The 16,363-nt window shown below is 45.9% G+C and overlaps 1 pseudogene across 1 annotated transcript in view; it reads right to left on the bottom strand.

Annotated features, from left to right (window-relative positions):
- LOC311231900 (ras-related C3 botulinum toxin substrate 2-like) overlaps positions 1–16,363 on the bottom strand; it is a 106,555-nt pseudogene that overhangs the window by 72,568 nt on the left and 17,624 nt on the right. Inside the window, exons 2-4 of the transcript XR_014621061.1 lie at positions 6,057–6,128; positions 4,912–5,029; positions 3,714–3,776 (exon numbers count right to left, since the gene is read on the bottom strand). The product of XR_014621061.1 is annotated as a ras-related C3 botulinum toxin substrate 2-like (transcript). The remainder of the gene's footprint in view (positions 1–3,713; positions 3,777–4,911; positions 5,030–6,056; positions 6,129–16,363) is intronic.

Here is a 16,363-nt window from a genome sequence, read left to right as displayed (position 1 = left end):
GGCAATTAAATCAATGGTGTGTTTGTTTGGGGAGTTTGACCTATGTGCCTACCACATGAAGGTGCATGATCAATGGACAGCACAAAAACAATTTGTGTAGGTGGAGACTAGAGCTACCACAGATAGTAATAAGTTATTAAGAGTAAGTAATCCATACCATATATATCCTAATAGTTACCTTATTACCATACTTGGCTAAAAACAAACTTTGCTGCCTGTTGTGAATGTGTTTTTCCCTGTAGGCTAATACATAAGTAGGCATACATTTTTGCAGTTGAGGAAAAATTTGCAGTTGAGTAGGCTATAATGTGCTGTGTTTTTATGTCTTCCATCGAGGACCACCTTGGAAATAAGTGTTAATGCTTGTTAATGAATGCTTTTAGGTGATATCCTCAGGAATACAAATTGGTCAAGATCATTTGTTTTTATGATGTGTTTTTAATTTCCAAATAAATCTAATCAAATAAAAAAGCAGTTTTTGCAGTTGAGCTACTGGTGTTGTATATTATACAGCCTTTTCATGCATCTTTTTCAAGGGAACCCTTATCCTAATGATTTAAAAAATAATATTATGATGATACGATATGGACCTAGTAGTTGGGTCATCTGTGGCACTTCGTTTCTCAATGGATTTTTTAAAAAGGCGGGGGAAATTTGTGAGAGACCAAAATCCAAAATGGCTGCCGTGGAAATTAACTTTTTAATGGTTTGACCTACAATGATGCACAATACATGGTACCAGCCCCCTCTCAGTCATGTACCAGCCCCTCTCAGTCATGTACCAGCCCTCTCTCAGTCATGTATACCAGCCCCCTCTGTCATCTACCAGCCCCCTCTCAGTCATGTACCACAGCCCCATCTGAGTCATGTACCAGCCCCCTCTCAGTCATGTACCAGCCCCCTCTCAGTCATGTACCAGCCCCCTCTCAGTCATGTACCAGCCTCCTCTCAGTCATGTACCACAGCCCCATCTCAGTCATGTACCACAGCCCCCTCTCAGTCATGTATACCAGCCCCCCTCTCAGTCATGTATACCAGCCCCCTCTCAGTCATGTACCAGCCCTCTCTCAGTCATGTACCAGCCCCCTCTCAGTCATGTACCAGCCAGCCCCCTCTCAGTCATGTACCAGCCCCTCTCAGTCATGTACCAGCCCCCTCTCAGTCATGTACCACAGCCCCCTCTCAGTCATGTACCAGCCCCATCTCAGTCATGTACCAGCCCCCCTCTCAATCATATACCTGCACGACTGGCGGGGGGGGGTGCTTAGTAAGAGATGTGATTGGGCCAGCCCAGTGTCAGTCAGTACCAATGGGCCGATGTCTCAGCCTAGTAGTGAGCCGGTCGTTGACAAAAAAAAAAAAAAAAAAAAAAATGTATAAAAAAAATTATATAATTTTTTTTTTTTTTTTTTTAATAGTTACAAATAGTTACCGAGGTCCGGACCTCGGTGACCTCATAGCTGGCTACGGCCATGCTTGCTATGCTCGCTCATGCCTGTATTTTTTTACTGTTGTGAAGCACTTTGAACTGCAACCTCTGTATGAAAAGTGCTATCCAAATAAAGTTATTATTATTATTATTATTATTATTATTATTATTATTATTATTATTATTATTATTATTATTATTATTATTATTATTATTATTATTATTATTATTATTATTAAGCATAACCACTTCGAAAGAATGCCTAAGCATAACCACTTCGAAGCAGAGAATATATGTACAAGGCGGAAGAGACCCTTCGGAGCTAAACCAGTCGCCTGTAGCTGTTCCGCAACCGTTGCTATTTCCGGGGGTAGGCCTGATTGGCCCCGACAGGCACGTGACCCGCCGCGGCCACGCCCCGCGGCAGCCCCAGCGGCAAGCGCGCTACTGCTGGAGTTCGCTTCGCCTTTCACATCGCTGCCGTTGGCGAAAGCAGGATGAGAGGCGAGAGCGTAGATTTCGCTGTGTATCATTTAATCATTTAACATTTGAAAGGCATACATTGTTGTCATACAGAAGTACAGAATACTTTTATCCAAAATGCTTCTTACTGTTACACTGTTAGAGACTGTGCTAGACAAATGAATGACTAATTCGGTCAGAAATAACGTAACTAATAGCGTTAGTAAGCACTGCTTATATGCTTATTATGTCTGCGGGGTACAGTTAACGTTTCTCCCGGTACATTCTGAAGAGCACACCGCTGTATGTTGGAGAACCAGCTGTCTTCCGAAGTTCCGCTCCTCCTCACTCGAGTGAGACTAAAGCCGTGCACAGCTCAGCCCTGTGAGACGCGAGCAGGAAGGAGCTGGGAGTCCTTCCAATCGGAATATGTTGTTTCTTTACACATATGTTGGATTATGAATATGTCTTTATAGCTACAAATGAATGACTAATTCGGTCAGAAAGCAGTAACACAACAGTTGCAATGTTGTGTTACTGCTGTTCTCGGCATAAGCCCCAATAAGACCGTCACCAGAGCTCAGCGATGCCGCTCGCGTGAGCATATTCTCCCCGCTATTTTATTTCATACAACAATGTATGCCTTTTAAATGTTAAATGATAAATGATTGAATGACTGCCGACTGCGGCGCGACGCTGTACATATGTCTCTATACTATTTTATTTCATACAACAATGTATGCCTTTCAAATGTTAAATGATAAATGATTGCATGACTGCCGACTGCGGCGCAACGCTGTACATATGTCTCTATACTATTTTATTTCATACAACAATGTATGCGACGCTGTACATATGTCTCTATACTATTTTATTTCATACAACAATGTATGCCTTTCAAATGTTAAATGATAAATGATTGCATGACTGCCGACTGCGGCGCGACGCTGTACATATGTCTCTATACTATTTTATTTCATACAACAATGTATGCCTTTCAAATGTTAAATGATAAATGATTGCATGACTGCCAACTGCGGCGCGACGCTGTACATATGTCTCTGACTGCGGCGCGATTATTATGACTGATGACTGCGATGTGAAAGGCGCCGCGAACTCCTTCCTAATGCTGCGGGCGGCGTTGAAGGCGGAAAAACGCCTGTGAACCACAGCAGCCTCGTTGCCGCGTCCTGAGGCTGCCGCAGGGCGTGGCCGCGGCGGGTCACGTGCCTGTCGGGGCCAATCAGGCCTACCCCGGAAATAGCAACGGTTGCGGAACAGCTACAGGCAAACCAGTCAGAGAGGGTATTTTATTTTCTTCTTCGCTGTATGCGGCCTAGCCAATCAGAGAGCGTCTTCGCAAACAGAGACTACGGAAAAGAATCACGCCACCAGAGCAGACAACCATCAGCCATCTAGTGCCATCTAGTGTTCAGTATTAACAACTGCACCCAGTACAACACTGGAACACAAACTGACACTCTAACCTAAAATCCTTTTAGTTCCTCTACTTTTTTTTTCATTCAGTAAAGAGGAGGGAGGTTGTACAGTAACTCTCATAAATGGACGTGTTGAAATGATTGACTTGTCTTTTTAGGAGTAGGAGCAGCAGCACAAAGAAAGGCAGTACCTGGATGTGCCAGTCTGGTATATCGACCATATTCACACACAATGGTCATTTTGCTCTTATGTCATGCTCGGGTTGGGATTCCTTTCCACCCTGTTCCCACCTCAGTGGAAAGGAATCTCGAGAGCAAAATGTCCACTGTGTGAATATGGTCAATGGGTGTCTTTGACTTAAATACCATGATACATCACTCACCTTGGCTCTGACGTTCTCATAAGACGCCGGGCTCACCAGGGAGAAACAGATAAGAAACACATCCTGGATGATGGAGAGAGAGAGAGAGAGAGAGAGAGAGAGAGAGAGAGAGAGAGAGAGAGAGAGAGAGAGAGAGAGAGAGAGAGAGAGAGAGAGAGAGAGAGAGAGATAGGAGTGAATTGTGGTGGATGTCCTAGTGTAATTATGCAAATACACTAATAATAATGATAATAACTTGGTTTTGTATAGCGCCTTTCATAAAACCCAAGGGCGCTTTACATAGGGCGAAATACAACAATAACAAACATGGTAGACAAACACACAACATTCAATGTAGGAAGTTTAGGGGTAAAGGCCATGTTGAAGAGGTGAGTTTTGAGTCCAGAGTTGGGGTGTTGCAGAGTTCTGCGGGGAGGGACTTCCAGGGGTGGGAGCTGCCAGGCTGATAGCTCTGTCCCCAAAGGTCCGCAGTCTGGTTTGGGAATGGAGAGCTGACCAGTGTCCGAGGATCGCAGGGACCGTGACTGAGTGTGGGGGTGGAGGAGGTCAGTGAGGTGCCAGAGCATGGAGGGACTTGTAAGTGAGCAGGAGGGTTTTATAGGTGATGCGGGATTTGCTGGTGAGCCAGTGGAGGTGGATGAGGGTGGGGGTGATGTGCTGCCAGGGTTTGGTGCAGGTGATAACCCTGGCAGCTGAGTTTTGAACATACTGGAGCCTGTCCTTGTCCAGGGTTTTACTTGGAACCCCGGACAGGACCCCATTGCAGTAGTCCAGGCGGGAGGTGACAAAGGCATGGATGAGGGTCTCGGAAAGTCGGAAAGTGGTGGTCGGAGTCTAGAGATGTTGCTGAGGTGATAGAAGGCGGATTTGGTGACATAACTGATGTGGGCTTGGTAAGAAAGGGTGGAGTCCAGGAAGACGCCCAGGTTGCGGATTAACCAATGTTAAGCTTTTCTCAGCAACCTCTCGTTTCTCATCTCTCTCTCACTGTCTCTCATTATTTATTTGGACTGAGCTCATTACATTGTTTAGTGTAAGTTGATCTGGCAGTAAGGCAGCAGGTGTGTGTGTGTGTGTGTGTGTGTGTGTGTGTGTGTGTGTGTGTGTGTGTGTGTGTGTGTGTGTGTGTGTGTGTGTGTGTGTGTGTGTGTGTGTGTGTGTGTGTGTGTGTGTGTGTGTGTGTGTGTGTGTGTGTTACCGTCTGTGGGTAGGATAGTGGGCGGAGCCTGTCATAGTCCTCTTGTCCAGCTGTATCCCAGAGGCCCAGGTTGACTGGCTTACTGTCAACCATCACATTGGCTGAGTAGTTGTCAAATCTATAGGAAGGAAGCAATTAATAAATGAACCAACCAATCAATCAATCAACCAATAACCAATTAACCAACCAATCAATTAATCAACCAACCAGCCAATCAATCAATCAAATATACATTAATAATTCCCTTATTCAATTTAAGAATAAGAGTGCCAGTGATCTGTGGAACAGTGTTACTTCTGAATCAAATTCAGAATCAAAACAGTGGATAAAGTCAATAGAGAAAAATAACTAAGAACAAAATGAAACATACAACCATGTATAATTCAAGTAAATAAAGCAAATGTGTTTATTTTTTACTGCCTGGGAAACACTCTTTGTCTCAAAGATGCAATAATATGCAGGGCTGTAATACGAGTTTATTTTATCAAGGATGAGTTTGCGAGGCCCTGAAACCACTCTAGGCTGGTTAGCTTAAGCAGTACTGCCCCCTTGTGGTTATACAGAGACACACCTTTATTGGACGTCACAAGATCACCTCTGGATCTATGAATATGCCACAGGTGGGTGAATATGCCACAGGTGGGTGTGTGTGTGTGTGTGTGTGTGTGTGTGTGTGTGTGTGTGTGTGTGTGTGTGTGTGTGTGTGTGTGTGTGTGTGTGTGTGTGTGTGTGTGTGTGTGTGTGTGTGTGTGTGTGTGTGTGTGCGTGCGTGCGTGTTGTGTGTGTGTTTACGTGTGTGTGTTTACGTGTGTGTACTTGTATTTCTATACTACAGGGGAAACTGACCTGTTTACACACTTACGCAATGGGTACCAAAAACATTATGGGGACGAATTTGGGTGTCCCCATAACACAAATTAGGTTATGGTTATGGTTAGGGTTATGGTTATGGTTATGGTTAGGGTTAGGTTATGGTTAGGGATGAGGTTAGGGTTAGTTACAGAATGCATGTAAGTCTATGTAATGTCCCCATATTTCACGTAAACAAACATGTGTGTCTGTGAGTGTGAGTGTGAGTGTGTGTGTGTGTGTGTGTGTGTGTGTGTGTGTGTGTGTGTGTGTGTGTGTGTGTTTGTGTGACTCACACAGTAGGAATGTACTCCCCAGGGAAGGCGTTCGTTGTGTAGCTGATGAGAAGACACGTCTTCCCCACAGCTCTGCAATACACAAGTTTTCCAAAACACAAAGACTCAATTCCAAATTCCAAGATAGAAGATTACTTTATTGTCAATGTACACAAGGCAATTGACGTGTGTCTTTCCTCATATCCCTCCTAGTTACACATACATACAGTCCTCATATCCATCCTAGTTACACGTACACACAGTCCTCATATCCCTCCTAGTTACACACGGTCCTCATATCCCTCCTAGTTACACATACACACAGTCCTCATATCCATCCTAGTTACACAGTCCTCATATCGTAAGGTTATCCTATAACCCTAGTTATATGAGTATAGCGAGCGCTCTGCTCTATTGGAACTATCCCTTTATCCACTCTAATAATGAATAACTTTCTCCACATGCAAACACCTATTTACCTCCGCCTGGCCACACCCACATCCGCTCCTATATAAGCGGGGTTGTGGCCACCAATCAGCTCCTTCCCAAGTCTTTCACAACCGAAGGTGAATTGATTGATTGATTGAAAAGTTTATTAACAGATTGCAGAATGGGTACAGTACAGCTCAATACATACAATTGTTAAGGGGATGCAGACCAGAGAAAGACTTTCGTCTTGTTTACTGTACATCAGGGTCCCCCATTTTCAATTCATCATAACATATATGACACACACGACATACAGATAGACAGTACTGCTACATCTATACATTTATGACATAACAGATTTACAAATACAGTACTGTTTGTGATACAAAAAGTGTCCAGAAAAGAGTGTATATACATTTGACGTAGAAACTGTACATTGGAGGAGGTTGGGTTGGTGGGGTGGGGTTGGGTAGGGGGTGGGTGGGGGACACTGTACACTGTACATTGGAATACTGACAAAGCCATACTTGGTAATTTACTGTACAACTGGTTTAGGACATTTGTAGGGGCCAGTTTCGAATTGCAGTCTCCCGTAGGTGTTCTTTGAGAGTGTTTTTGAAAGTGGGTAGTGATTCACATTCCTTTACAGCTTTGGGTAGGGCGTTCCACATTGATGTGGCATAATTGCGAAACGTGTTTAGTCCCTTGTTTTTGTTAGTATTGATTTGGTGTAATAGGTACATATCTGCCCATTCTAGTTTAACCCCTCTTCTCTTAAAGGGCTTCTCTGGCGCACCGGGGTTGCTGAGTCTGGGGCTGAGTGGCTGGATGAGGAGTTGGCGGGCATGTTTTTGCTACCACGTTGTTCAACTGTCACTTTGTTTTTATTAAAAAATTTTGTTGATATGTTGGTTGTATACCATGTCAGGTTGGAGAACAGTGACCCTAGGGTCCCTGTCTTATGGGGGGAGGTGTGACGACCCTCTCCCACATTGTCTTGTCTTCCTCTGCTCTGGCTGGCAGAGCAGAGCTGGGGAAGGCTCGTCAGCTAATTGGGGCACACCTGGGCCGGGGTGTCCCAGGCAGGATATCAGAGAGAGGCTGCCTCTGATCTCTGTCTCTCTCCTCCAGGCTGGTCATGGCATTTTGGGTTTTGTTTGTTTGGTTTGGTTGGTTTGTTTGTTTCTCATCTTCTCACTTACACGCACCACACACTGATTCATTCATGCACTCACTACATTACTGATAATACTGATCCACTCATTCTTGAACTACTTTTGTACATAGTTTAATAGCTTAATTAAATTACTTTTGTTTAAAAACCTTAAGTACTTGTGTGGTCTCCCTTGTTTTTGTCTGTACCTTGAGCTTGGTTCATGACAGAGCCGAATCTGGGTTTAACATGATTTGTGGAGCTCCCTCTGGTGTTGTGATCGTGGTATTTACTGACCTTTGGGAAGTATTTTGACATGTACATGGGTACCTTGGTTGTGTAGTGTATCTTGTAGACCAGGCCCATTGAAGACCACAGGGTCCTCAGTGAGTCAGAGCAGAGCGCTCGCTATACTCATATAACTAGGGTTATAGGATAACCTTACGTTTTTTTTATAAAAAACATATATAAAAAAAAAAAAAAAAAGGATAACCTTACGTTATAGATCGTATAGCTTTATGCTCTGCTCTATTGAAACGCAGGAGCTGAGCAGAGAGAAAAGCTTGACAGATGTACCCACTGAGGCCCCCTACAACCATCAGAACCGGGGAGGACCCGAGCCCCCCGGTCCCCCCTAGTGGAGGACGGGAGGGAATCGGATCCGACTGTGCGAAGAGGGTTTAGCACCTCAAACGCACAGGGTGAGCAGACCGTGGGACTTACCTTAGTTCAGAAGGACCCGCGACCACTCAGGCGCGCATCCCACATGCCACCAGGGAACGGACGCGAAGCAAAACACCCCTGTCACAGCCCCCAACATCACGGGGTCAAAGGTCAAGAACCCAACCCGGTGGCAAGGCTGCAGCAGCGGAGCGCAGAGAAGGTTCTAGTCCTAGGACAACCTGAGGGCCAGGACCCCCTGAAAAAAGGGGCCTAGTGAGGCCAACAAGGTCGTAGCATCGGGACCCCACCAGACGGTCTCTTGTGACATCACCCCCCACATCGCCAGCATATCGGACAGGGCCGAAATCAAGAGCAGGCCCTTCCCGCCTTGGCACGCCGCTCTGAAGCACTCTTCAAGAGACTACCCCCCCACAACACTGTCGGCGTGCCGGGAAGACATCCCCCAAGGAGGTTGATCCCTTAATCCAGGCAACAGGCCCCAAGAGCAGAACTTGACCTGTGCCTGGAGCACTGCAGACTAGACAGGCGCCTAAACGGTCTACTGTGAGAACAGTATCCCGGCGGAAGGGGTGTTCGGTATGCTGTGCACCATGCCATAACCTCCACAAACCCGACCCCCCAATCCAGCGGGGTCGAGGTTCAAAGAAGAGGCTGACACAATTGGCCAACGTCATGAAAGATGCGGGGGCATACTCTCGGGCAGAAGGGGTCAAGCCCGGCCTCAACCCGAGAGTCCACTCTGCTACCAACACAACGGGGAACCAACCACCCCCCTATGTTTAGTTTAACAGGAGGCAGTTGTTCCCTTAACCCACAAAGAAAATTCAGAAACACAACTGCGTGTATACACAGGCTATACAAGCATCACAAGTGTTTCAGTTTTCCCAGGCCAACAGGTCGACGAGAACGAGTTCGGACCTGGGCCCGGCGGACCGGGACCTACACAGGGATGCCTAGAGGAGTTGACAACAACCTCCCCGACAGCCCCCTTCCAGCCCCGTCCTAGCAGGGAGGGACGGGTGAAACAAATGGAGAGGGACCAAGCCCCCTAACACAGCGCAAGGTACAACACAGTATGGACCAAGCACGTCACTGTTAAGGGCAACCGGTGGTGGCATACATATGACACACACATCCACAACATCAATCCACACAGTCCTTACCATTACCCTTAACACTTTCAGAGCCGGCCGTGTTTTCCTTTTTACCCCCTTGAATGCCCAGCAACCACTTCAATGTTAACGTTAATATCGCCTAATCTATGTTTTAAATTATGGCTATGTGTCTAATCTGCCCGTCGCATTATCAATGACCCATTTCCAGTCAACATTGTCGAAGCGAATTGTTTTTTTTATTGGTTCATTTCCGTTTTATATCATTTTGAAAAGCCCTCGTTTTCACAGGGAAAAAAAGGATTCCATGATAATCGCCCTGTACTGGAATATTCTAGAACGTTGTAATTTTTCGGCCTATTTATGAATCGTTTTCAAATAAACGCTAGATTATCGATAGTATATGTGTAGTCAAGTCAAGTCAAGAGTTTTATTTGTCACGGCATACAAGTATACAATGAAATGCGGGTGGTCTTGCCCGCAACGATGTGCAATACAGTGGTACAACCCATATAATAGAATCCAATAAAAACAACATTGTGCAATAAACAGGTAACAGGTAACATGGTGTGACATCTCGGTATCTGTACATAGTTATTTACAGAGCATATAGGACATGCTACAGTAGGTAGCTTTGGTAGTGCAATACACTGTTACTGTTGTTATACTAATTTAAAGTGGCCTTTCCTTTTGGCCATAAGTGGGTGTGTGCGGCATGAGTGTGTGCCCGCTCATGTTAAAGTGTTAAAGTGGCTGCTAGTGTGTGAGCGTGCACAGCGTGCGTGTCGTGTGTGTGCTCATGTGTGCTTGTGTGTGGATAGTTCAGTGTTCTGTGGCACTCAATGTTCATTGGTCAAGGCTCTGATGGCCTGGGGGAAGAAGCTGAGCCTCTCTGTCCTAGTAGCTGGGGTTCGCAAGCGTCTGCCTGACCTCAGCAGCTGGAACAGGCTGTTATTGGGGTGGTGGGGGTCTTTTAGAGCCATATGAAATCCGTTTTATTATTTTCCAAATTCCATTTAATTTTTTCCCAAATTCAATTTTTTTCGTTTTAATATTTCAGAATTCTGTATTTTGCTTTTTATGCTCATTTTACCATCAGAAATAGTGTCTAATAAGTGGGAATGAATAAATGTCCACAATTGAATAAGATATAACATAACATAATAATTTAATGTTTTTAAGTGCTGCAACTCAGAAATACAGTTCAATTTTACACAATATTTTTCAATTAATATTGTGACAAAATAAAAATACATATTTCAAGTGTAAACAATAGATACAGCTAGCTACTACTGACATTATCACAATGACAATGTCAGTAACCTAGCTATATCTATTATATTGTGATGAAATATAGTAATGCATAATTTAGGCACCTTTAGTTTCGTTTATTTCGTTTATAAAGGACAGTGTATAATGACAATCGTTTGCATTAAACAAATGGATGGGTGCACTAGATTTAGCAAGAAGCTATCATTTCCATCTATAGTCCTATGTACTGTAATGTTTCATAGCTATTTAAGTTTATTTAGATTATAAAGGGCAGTGTATAATGACAATCGTTTGCATTAAACAAATGGATGAGTGCACTAGATATAGCAAGAAGCTATCATTTCCATCTATAGTCCTATGTACTGTAACGTTTCATAGCTATTTAAGTTTATTTAGATTAAAAAGGGCAGTGTATAATGACAATCGTTTGCATTAAACAAATGGATGGGTGCACTAGATTTAGCAAGAAGCTATCATTTCCATCTATAGTCCTATGTACTGTAACGTTTCATAGCTATTTAAGTTTATTTAGATTATAAAGGGCAGTGTATAATGACAATCGTTTGCATTAAACAAATGGATGGGTGCACCAGATTTAGCTAGAACTTCTAGAAGCTATCATTTCCATCTATAGTCCTATAACGTTACATAGCTATTTAAGTTTATTTAGTTTATAAAGGGCAGTGTATAATGACAATCGTTTGCATTAAACAAATGGATGGGTGCACTAGATTTAGCTAGAAGCTATCATGTCCTAACATTATAGCTATTTAATCACAATAGTGTCGCAAGTGTTTTTTCCGGGTCCAGTCCACGGAACGTTGACAGAATTAGCAAAACACCTTATCACCGGAGGCATAAAAGTCATTAGGATACTGTTCTGCTCTGAATTGAGGGCTTATTGTGGAATTTTTTAGCTTCTTGACGATGTTAACACTGAAGCAGCCAGACGCTTGAGCACCGCTGTGTTGTGTGTAACACGCTGTAGCGTCCCCGCCTCCCCGGTCGTGTGTGCACCAAACGTTCCACCCAAAAACGAAATTTCAGTCCAGATTAGGCCAAATTCTGCAATATTCCACGTTTTGCAGTTGATTCCATTTTTATTGGTTAATTCCGCGATTCCGTCCGCGATTCCGTAAACGCGGATTTCATATGGCTCTAGGGTCTTTCATTATTCTGCAGGCTCTGGATTTGCACCTCTTGTTGTATAGAACCTGCAGGGGAGGTAGTGCAATACCCGTGGTACGCTCGGCTGAGCGCACCACTCTCTGTAGGGCCTTCTTGTCCTGTGCCGTGCTGTTTCCATACCAGGCAGTGATGTTTCCGGTCAAGATGCTCTCTACAGCTCCTGAGTAGAAGGACTGGAGTATCTTCCCCGATACTCTGAACTTCCTTAACTGTCTCAGGTGGTAGAGGCGCTGCTTCGCCTTCTTTACTACTGTGTCTACAGTATGTGTGTTGACCATGTCAGATCCTCTGAGATGTGGACCCCCAGGTACTTAAAGCTGCTCACCCTGTCCACGGTAGCCCCGTTAATCATCAGTGGTGTGTGTGTCTCCTGCTGTCCTCTCCTATAATCCACGATCAGCTCCTTGGTTTTACCAATGTTCAGGAGCAGGCTGTTGTCCTGGCACCAGCGTTCCAGTACCTCAACCTCCTCCCGGTAGGCCTTCTCGTCGTTGTCCGAGATCAGCCCCACCACCACCGTGTCGTCTGCGAACTTCACTATGGAGTTGGAGCTGAACTTGGCCACACAGTCGTGTGTGTATAGTGAGAACAGCAGGGGGCTCAGAACACAGCCCTGGGGGGACCCGATGCTCAGGGTGATGGTGTTGGAGGTCTGACCCCCCACCCTGACCGCCTGGGGTCTTTCACTCAGAAAGTCCAGTACCCAGGCGCTCAGAGCGGAGCTCAGACCCAGCTCGATCAGCTTGTCCACCAGTCTGGTGGGGACTATGGTGTTGAACGCTGAGCTGTAGTCAATGAACAACAGTCTCACATAGCCCCCCTTCTGACGGTCCAGGTGAGAGAGGGTGCTGTGCAGTACTTGGGAGACCGCATCGTCAGTGGACCTGTTTGGCCTGTATGCAAATTGCATAGGGTCCATATCGCTGGGGAGGGAGGCACAAATGTGATCCTTGACCAGCCTCTCGAAACATTTCATGGCCACAGAGGTGAGTGCCACCGGTCTGTAGTCATTGAGACCTGCTGGGGAGGGTTTCTTTGGTACCGGGATAATGGTAGACATCTTGAAGCAGGCAGGGACCACTGACTCCTTCAGGGATCGATTAAATATGGTGGTGAACACAGGGGCTAGCTGGTTAGCACAGGACTTGAGTATGCGTCCTGTTATTCCATCTGGGCCAGCCGCCTTCCTGGTGTTCACCTGCATAAATGCTCTTCTCACACTGTGTACCGTCAATGAGAGAGCGTCCCCGCCCCCCGCGGATGCCCCCCCCCCCCCCCCTCCACAACAGCCGGCGCACCAGTGACGTCACTAGCAGTTGGGCTAGCAGTGCCACTGTTTGCACCAAACCGCGCGTAGAAGTCAAGTCAAGTCAAGTCAAGAGTTTTAATTGTCACGGCATACAGGTATACAATGAAATGCGGGTGGTCTTGCCCGCGACGATGTGCAATACAGTGGTACAACATATAATAGAATCCAATAAAAATACAGTGGTACAACATATAATAGAATCCAATAAAAACAACAGTGCAATAAACAGGTAACATGGTGTGACATCTCGGTATCTGTACATAGTATTTACAGAGCATATAGGACATGCATGCTAGGTAGCTTTAGTAGTGCAATACACTGTTCCTGTTGTTATACTAATTTAAAGTGGCCTTTCCTCTTGGCCATAAGTGTGCGTGTGTGCGACATGAGTGTTAAAGTGGCTGCTAGTGTGTGAGCGTGCTCAGCGTGCGTGTCGTGTGTGTGCTTGTGTGTGCTTGTGTGTGGATAGTTCAGTTTCTGTGGCTCTCAATGTTCATTGTTCAAGGCTCTGATGGCCTGGGGGAAGAAGCTGAGCCTAAGCCTCTCCGTCCTAGTAGCTGGGGTTCGCAGGCGTCTGCCTGACCTCAGCAGCTGGAACAGGCTGTTATTGGGGTGGTGGGGGTCTTTCATTATTATATAGAAGGTGTTGAGCTGGTCTGCAAGGGAGGCGTCGTCGCTCCCCATTGAGGGGGCGCTGACTTTGTAGTCAGTTATAGCCCTCAGTCCCTGCCATAAGCCTCTTGTGTCATTCTGTGCCATTTGTGCCTCCATCTTGTCGGCATACGTGTACGTGTGCACGCTGGTGCCGCGCGCTGAAAATCGATTCTCTCAGTTCCTGATAGCTTTTACAGTCAAACAGCCATATCACATTATAGGGGGAAAGCTTATATCTCTGTGAAAACAGGTCTGATTATCCTAAGACTGGTAAAATAGATTCCTTACCTGAGATCAGATAGTATCCAAATGGATTATTCCAATTCCTGATCGCCATTCTGAAAATCTATCCTTTTATTGATCCACCGCGTATACTGTAAAACACATAATCCCCGCTGCTCTGAGGGTCCAGAATGAAGCTGATCGGCTCCGGTCACATGCGTGAGAAGTAAAATGTGGATTCCAGGTTTTCATTGAGTCCAATCCAAAAGGCTGATTTACCAACGGTAGACTCGGTTGATGAAATATGAATTCAGATCACAAAAAAAAAAGAAACCACAGGCATTCAACCCGCGGGGGGTAAACCCGAGAAAACTCGGTTTGGGCATTCAAAGTGTTAAGTAAAGAAAATAACAAGCTAAGGGAGGGACTCAGGCCCTTGATCACATGCCACTATGTACAGCGCTGTAGGTTAACACCCAGCCAGTTGTGGACTCAGCCACGTTGTCTAAACGTTACATGAACACACACACAACTTCTCATCATACAACAAAAAACCCCAGTTCATTTTTACTCACGTAAAAAATAACGCTGTTTTTAGGTAGAGAGAAAGACATAAGCCTTGGCCAATGCTAGAACCTAAGCTATACAAGATAGCGACCAAGAAAATGTTCACACAGCACACGTCGTATCTCCAAATGCAGTGAAGTAACATATGTGTTGTTAAACAAAGACATCGTTATTAACCAAAAACATTCGGGAGGGGGAGGAAGGAAGAGTGGGGCAATGTCCTACGGACATCTTACCTGCACCTCGTACGCAGGACGAAATGGCCGCAAACACAGGTTGGTCTACCACATTGACGAGGCCTCTCGCTGGCAGGGCCAGAAGCGCCGACGGCTGGAGTCTCGCTCCGGCGTGACACCCCCCTCCTGCGGCCGGTCATGACGCAGGCCGACGACATCTTCTGCCAGAGATGACGCTGTAGTCAGAGTGCCAGGGCCCGCTACCTCCTCACGGCTAGCTCCAATGGTTGTAGCTTAAGCTAACAGCTAACTCCAGGCTAACTGATAGCATCAAGCTAACGTTTCTAGCCGAGCGTAGCTACCAGCTAACGATTTAGCCTAACAGCTAACTGGCTAACAGTTAGCTCTACCGGCTATCGATAGCCACTAGCTAACGCAGTAGTAAGCTAAGCGGCTACTCTGAAGCCGTATAACGTGAGAAATTGCGATACAAGCCAACACTTCTGACAGCCGCTGTCTTTTCCTCTTTTTATCCGAAAGAAAAAAGGGAAAAAGGCAACACACGTCCCTCTCACAGAACGGTGTTTACCACAGCGGCATCGGCACTAAGCCCCGTTGTACGCGGGCTGCAGCCGACTCGAGCTCGGAGATATTCTCATAATGAAACACCAAGCTCGCCTCCCTCGTGCCGAGTGTTTTCGTCTTGAAAAACGGGGCCAGCGCGGTGGCAGAGGGTATCCGTTTTCCAGAGACCCGGGGAATTGAACCGCAGACTCGGAATCACGGCCCCAGGAAAACAAAGCTACGACTTCACTGAAGAGGAGCACTGTGTTATCGTGGGGCATCAAACTAGAACCCCCTCCACGCTGCTATAAGGGGCAACGAAGGGATTCTAGCCTGGAGCCGACCTTACGCAAGCTGCACAGTTGTCCCCTCACAACTGACACACCCGAGGCTTGCGTCGTAAAAACATCACCCGCCCAGGGAGACCGTCAGCTCTCACACAGCCTACCGCCTCCCGAGGCATAGTATCCAGCTGCAGAGCCGGAGACAACGCCCGCAGGGATTGCTCAGCGATGCGCGCCCCAATGCGAAGCGCCAGTGGAGGTCAGAATGATCATCATCTTCTAGACTCTCCGGTGGTGAAGACATTATCGCTTTATTTTCTCGAAAAATAGTGAGAGAGAAAACAAAAATGCAATGTCAACGCAGCTCCTCTTCTCTTCAACTAACTACTTTAGGCACTAAACTTAAAGTGGTGTATACAGACACTTTCGGTGGTGAAAGTAGGGAAGGAGCTGATTGTGTGGCCACGACCCTGCTTATATAGGAGCGGATGTGGGTGTGGCCAGGCGGAGGTAAATAGGTGTGTGCATGTGGAGAAAGGGATAGTTCCAATAGAGCAGAGCGTAAAGCTAGACGATCTATAACAGTGGTCACCAACCCGTCGATCACGATCGACTGGTCAATCTTTGAGACTTTCCCTGTAGATCTTTCCCTGAAGAAAAATATTTAAAAAATATATATATATGTTTTTTAAGATCTTTCCCTGAGAGTCCACA

This window comes from Notolepis coatsorum (genome assembly GCF_963971535.1).
Source record: "Notolepis coatsorum genome assembly, chromosome: 7".
Classification (NCBI taxonomy): domain Eukaryota; kingdom Metazoa; phylum Chordata; class Actinopteri; order Aulopiformes; family Paralepididae; genus Notolepis; species Notolepis coatsorum.
This window is presented reverse-complemented; position numbering and strand designations above follow the sequence as displayed.